A 6,220-nucleotide genomic window follows, 5' to 3' on the forward strand; every position below is an offset into this window, starting at 1 on the left:
CAAGTGATGCAACACTGCCGTTCTATGTGCAACGTCACCGCTAATTCCCCCGGCGAAAACACAAAAAGACAAACACGTCAAGAGAATACAGCATTGACCGTTCTGGTAATGAATCGTGACTGCTCGGACAGTCGATATTCGAAACACAGAGCACCAGCATGATGTTTTGATATTGGGAACAGCTCAATTCTCAAGCCCAAAAATTGATGAATACAAAACGCAAGCGATGCAACAAGAGATCATCCGGCAACCAAACTAACCTGGGTCTAATGCACAGAACAGTCCTGAAATACACAGGCCACACAAAGCAGTGCAAGCACATACTGTTACAAGGTACATGTATTGCAGAACAAAGTGTAACCAAAGGTACACGGGGTTATAGCTGCACACTCGTGCATGTGCTCGCTCAGCCCAAGAACATGCATGATGATAGAAATAATCCGGGGGAAACACGCTAGCACCGAAGTAAGCATCAAGACGTAAATAGTCATCATCACAAGCCCATGGCCGTCGGGGCGTCACAGAGCAAGTATGAACAAGCGATCGCCATAAAAATCGATCGTGTGCAGCAGCGAGCAGGGACTGCACGTCAAGTGCAGTCCATTATCAAGCCAAGACATTCTGGGCCTGCCTCGGCCACGACCTCCAGCAACACAACCCTGAAGAACAGTCAATGACAAACAGCCGGAACGAACAATATGACCAAAAAATTGCAATTTCCTTTTACGGACAGAAACAATAAGTGGGACTTGTTTGTGAATGTGAATACTATTTATTTCCTCTCTAACAGACACATTCGTCGTAAATAGTGCAGCTCTGAAAAAGTAAAAATTACATTGACATGTACATTGGTGTGCCGAGTAGTATCATCCTTGATTACCCATCCAACCAAGACGTTATCAGGTCCCAGACGCCAAGATCGCACGCCGAATGTGAAGTGCATCTAGCCTTGAACCTGTTGCACAAGCCATCACATATGACAAAAATGACATCCACTCCAGTTATTTCCAGAGGCCAATCATAACAGAACACAGAAATGAAACCACGGGCTCAACAAAGTACATGTAAACGCAAAGGAAATTAGTTACAAATTAATGATCCATGAAGTGCTATTTTAATTCCAGCGCTGATTGCAGTGTGGCGCCGTGGCCCGATACCCGTTGAGCATAGACACAAACTCCATTTGACAGGGGCAAGACATACTATTTTGGAATAAAGTGATAAAGTACAACATTCCAATGACATGACGGACACCTCGTCCAAATGCGTGGTCTGTTCATCCGGCCAACTCAGCCACGCATGAGAGTGTGTGCATGTACGCGCGCACACAAGCGCGCGCGTGCACACACACACAATGTATTCGGCGCGTATGGCGTACCTGTTGCGGAGATATGAAGATGGAATCATTATCATGATGTTACATGTACATGTACAGTGTATGTTTGAGTGTAAATTGTAAATTTTATTTATTACACATTTCTTCGACACAACTTACTCCACATCTTCGCATTTCTCATAATCCATCCACCTACACTCCGTCTCAGTTGAGGAAAACTCTCCCAGGTACAGGTATACACTAGTCACCACAGCCATGTGATGACATTGGGATGGGTCCCAAGCACGATTGCACTCTCCAGTCACAATATAATTTATTTGCCCAGATTATCTGTGAAGACAAAATGCAATGCATAGCGGCAATCGATGGATGAAGAGAGAGTTTGTAAATACACATATCTTTCCACTTGTTCAGGAGCTTACCTTTTGGAGTTCACATCGTTTACACGATCGCTTATGCTGTCTTGCACCGTGGCTTTGTTGACCATGGATACGCCATCCCAGAAGACATTCTACAGGAGCTACTAATGCAGAGCGTTTTTCACGCTCGATCTCGGCGATCTACCTCGTCACGCCAATAAAATCCTCCGTGACACTGGCTACAGTCACAAGAGACGTCTCAGTAAGGTAATGAGCACGACAACACCGTCGAGATCAAGGACAAAGAGAAAACAAAACACTCACTGAAAACAGCAAAGAAGAAACGAAGAAATGTACTCGATTCCAATATGTTGCCACTGACAACTGGTTCGGTGGAGACGACGCTACTTTTGTTTGTCCCCAGTGGGATCGTTGCTATGCGTATCGAAGGAACTGTGACGTCATCACTTAACAGCCCCTATGGAAAAAGCTGACAGGATCGCTTTTCTAAACAAAGTAACGTTACCGGTACGTACGTTTCCACCTCTCACCGCGGCGCTGAGAAGGGATTTTCCCTTTTTCACAGCGCGCATGCAGCCTGAGCACTTTTTTACTGCCGGGAAAACTTTACTGCCGCAGCAGCCGCGGCAGTAAAACTAATAATTATTACTTTTCCGCCGGTAACGTGCCAGTAACGTCACGTGATCAAATCACCTTGGCAACTTTTCCATTCCGTCACTTTTTATCGGTAGTCTGAACGCGCCCTAGGCCCTCCTGGTCGTTGCAATCTGATACATAATAGCAAGAGTACATAACTACACAGTGTGTAGTCTGTGTAGTTATGTACTCTTGATAAATATACCTCCAGGCCGACAGTTTTTTGACCAAGCCGTGAATCGCCCTCGCTCTGACTCGCCCGGCTACGAAGGAGTAATTTTACAACTCTTCAGGCCAGCTACAGGTCTCTGATGCAGAGCTGCAAGTGACGGATATCGGCAAGAGTACATAACGGGGGGTTATATTATGTACTCTTGATATCGGTCATTTGCAGCAGGGAGTAGTACAATACGGTATATATAATATTGTACTACTCCCTGATTTGCAGCCACTACTTAGGCTGCGTTTACACGACAACGCACGGCCAGTTTTCCGTTTTCAGTCCCGCATTTCTTCTTTCGTTTTCGTACGTTTACACGATCAAAGCCGATCCGAAGTGGTCTCCGTTTGTATCGTTTTCAAGCGTCTATACGAGAGCAAAGAATCCGCCAAAGTTTGTCAAGTGCCAAGTGTTGCCGTGGAAGCACCAATCACACTCAAGTAATGTTTGAAAACAGGCACACGAGTCACGACAACACACGTCACATGACGAAAATTGTAAAAACATTTTTTTGGATTGTCGGATCCGTGTAAACGGCCGAAAACGTTAACGAAACAAACGTGACGGAAAACAAGGCCAGCACACCGTTTCGACTGTTTACACACCCAAATTTATCCGGCACAACATTTCCGTTTTCAAATTCTTCCACCTAGTCCTTGGCCAGCGTTTTGGTTTTCTTCCGTTTTGGTGTACAACTTTTACGTTTTGCTCCCCGTACCGTGTAAATGAACCGTGGATCCGAAAGGATTTCGTTGCGTTTTCGCCCCCAGCGTTGTCGTGTAAACGCAGCCTTAGAGCCTCCTGGTAGGCACCGGCGGATAATGCTAGCAGAATAAATAGCATAATGACCCATGTGGGAAGCCCTAGCATAAAGTCTCCAAATGTGACCTTGTCTAGCACAATCGATGTGTGAAAGTAGCACTACGTCCAATCTGTTGGCACCACAGTGCACAGTGAAAAGTAGCACTATTTTTAGAGCGCAGAGAGACACACTGGTGCTCCCTGGGACGCTGGCAGCCCTCTGGGCTCTGTACCAATGTAATGAAAAAGTAAGCTTTCTTTCACTGTGTTCGCCCTGCGATACTGCCATACTCCGAGTGACTGCACAGGGAAGTCATTATTTCCCACCGCAAGTATAGCCATTTTGTAGCACTATCAGCACTGCTAGCATCATAACTAGCTCAATCGCTCCAAATAACTAGCAGTGCTAGTAGCACAATTTCCACATTTAACTAGCATTATCCGCCGGTGCCTACTCCTGGTCGTCGCAATCTGATACATAATATACCTCTGCTAGTGGGATAGCGCCAGGCATGTCGATGGCACAAACAAATAAAAGTATTGTTCCCAGCTGTCTTTGCTGGTACGGTATTATTATTATTATTATTTATTATTTATTATCTTGTTAGGGATTTCCCAACAGGCAATGTTGCCTTTTTACTGGGAACCCTAAATGAGACTTTGTGTGAGGGCGAAACAAAGCAGGCGACTCGGCCAGGCGACAAGACGGTACGGGACAGACACGGGATAGCGCCAGGCGTGACACAAACACACAAACAAACAAACAAACACCAAATTAAAGCTGTGTGGACCCTGGCTAGCGCCAGACGTTACTGCATAGCTACGGGAATAAAAGCCGAGTAAAAGACCGAGACGAAGCCGAGATCTTTTACGAGGTTTTTATTTCCTATGCTGACCAAGTACGAAGTCATTAGATTTATTACGACAAACAGTCCGTATTTCAAATTCCAGAACGATAACCTCATGAATCCCGGTTTTATGATTGCACAACCGTTGCACCACCACCTTCTCATGCAGTGACAAAGCTGCACTAGGCACCGTTCAACTGCGCAACCCCGAAGCAGTCAAATATTTTATTATTTATTATTATTATTATTAACTGAAGTTGATTGTTCATGACTATTACCGCCGAAGTCGCAACTTCTAAGTTTGTTATTATTAACTGGTTATTATTATTATATATTTGAGGATTTCCCAAAGACGTAGTCTAAATTGAAGGGAGTTCCATTATAATGGGAGGCTGTAGGGTTGAGATCGCAGACAGTGGAGGGCTAATGATTCGTAATGAACAGCCTAGCTAGCGAAATACAATTATGCTGAAATGTGCAGTCAATATAGCCCTAAGGAGTGAAATATGCAGGAATTGACTGCTTAGGTATAGCGAAAATCAATGTGAGTCAATACTAAGAGAGTCACGGATGATTGTCAGGAACAAGCGTGGCCATGGAGCCAGGCTTTGCGCATTGTCTCTGTATTGTAGCAGCATAGTTGTAGTAGGATTTCTGCATGAGTTCTTCCTTTCCTTGTGGGGTTTCCCAGTGTCTGACCAGCGTACACCATTTCCCTAGATCATCCTCATGCTTTGAGCACACGTTCAGTCGAAATGTCTCCGTCAGTTTCTCACTGTTCATTGGCTGACCACGGTACGTGTGGTGCAGCAAGTACGATGACTCAGACTTAGTAGCTTTCTTGATGTAACTGACTGCATCCAGCAAGCTGGGAAAGGCAGCAAGGTTAATGTACGATTCTCTGTTGGGAGCCACTCGGTCATAGTCGGGTAGACCGGATTGGGAGATGACGAGTGGAACAGTTCCTTGAATTAGTGCGCGTTGAAACTTCTCTGTGATATAATCCAGACATATGGCGTTCTCCGCAGCAAAGTTGAACAGATACTACTGCAGATACTGCGGCAGATCTCTCTCATTTGCTTTGAAATTATGTAGACACGACCCCATGCTATGCAGCTCTATAATGGCCATGAGATATTTCAACACTGCCTGGCGCTTTCCGTACGATGCACAATTGCTGACAAGAGCCGACACAGGTACGGACTTTCGCTGTGCAAACCTCACCGCCAGGGGCTTCAGGAATCGTTGACAGAAGCACTCGCCAGGCTGCATGAACGAATGTGGGATATCAGTATGACTGGAAAACGTCCTCAGCAAGTTGATGTCTGCCATCCTCTCTGGGTGGCTTACCGTATAGGGTGCTTCATTGCTAGTTGCCATGAAAAGCTGATATTTCTTGGCCCTGGTCGGCATCGTTGGAAGGTATTTGGCGGGGAATTCCACAGCGTCAGCCATGGCAAATAGTGACCTGTTGCTCGTGTAAACCATGTCCACTCCATCACAGCATCCGAAATGCGACAACCCATCCGATGGTCGGTTACGCAGCATGGGGTCAGGTTCGTTTTGATAGAACAGGATCAGGAACCGCTTCCTGGGTTTGCCGCAGATTTTGACAATCCCTGGATGGCGACACTTGAGAGGCTCAGACACCGAAACTGGCCATAGCCAATCGGCCCCATCGGAGCCCCAAACACTGTAGGAAGATGCGTTCTGGACAGCATACTGATTCCCATGGACTGGTAAGAAAGGCATGAGCTTCTTCGCCCCAGAAAATGACAAAGGGTAACCGTGTTTCACATCGAGCAGCAAGTATGCAGCGAGGAACATTATCGTTGATGCTACCAGGACGCAAACCGCCAGGTATATTTTTCCTGTGCAGGAACTTTCCCAGTTAACCATGCTGGGAGATAGACAGAAAAGGTCCAGAACAAGAAACCAGTAACGGCTAGGTAGATTGAAAAATTTGCTTCAGTAGCAGAGCTAAATTCCTTCTCAAGTT

At 45.8% G+C, this 6,220-nt stretch overlaps 1 long non-coding RNA gene across 1 annotated transcript; it reads right to left on the reverse strand.

Moving 5' to 3' along the window:
• Positions 1-608: 608 nt before the first annotated feature.
• On the reverse strand, positions 609-2,065 carry LOC135816653 (uncharacterized). The gene is made up of 3 exons (XR_010553434.1): positions 1,759-2,065; positions 1,496-1,666; positions 609-955 (listed from the first exon to the last, which is right to left on the reverse strand). It is a non-coding gene; the product is annotated as an uncharacterized LOC135816653 (long non-coding RNA).
• Positions 2,066-6,220: the final 4,155 nt, after the last annotated feature.

This window comes from Sycon ciliatum, chromosome 5 (genome assembly GCF_964019385.1).
Source record: "Sycon ciliatum chromosome 5, ocSycCili1.1, whole genome shotgun sequence".
NCBI classification, from domain to species: Eukaryota; Metazoa; Porifera; class Calcarea; order Leucosolenida; family Sycettidae; genus Sycon; species Sycon ciliatum.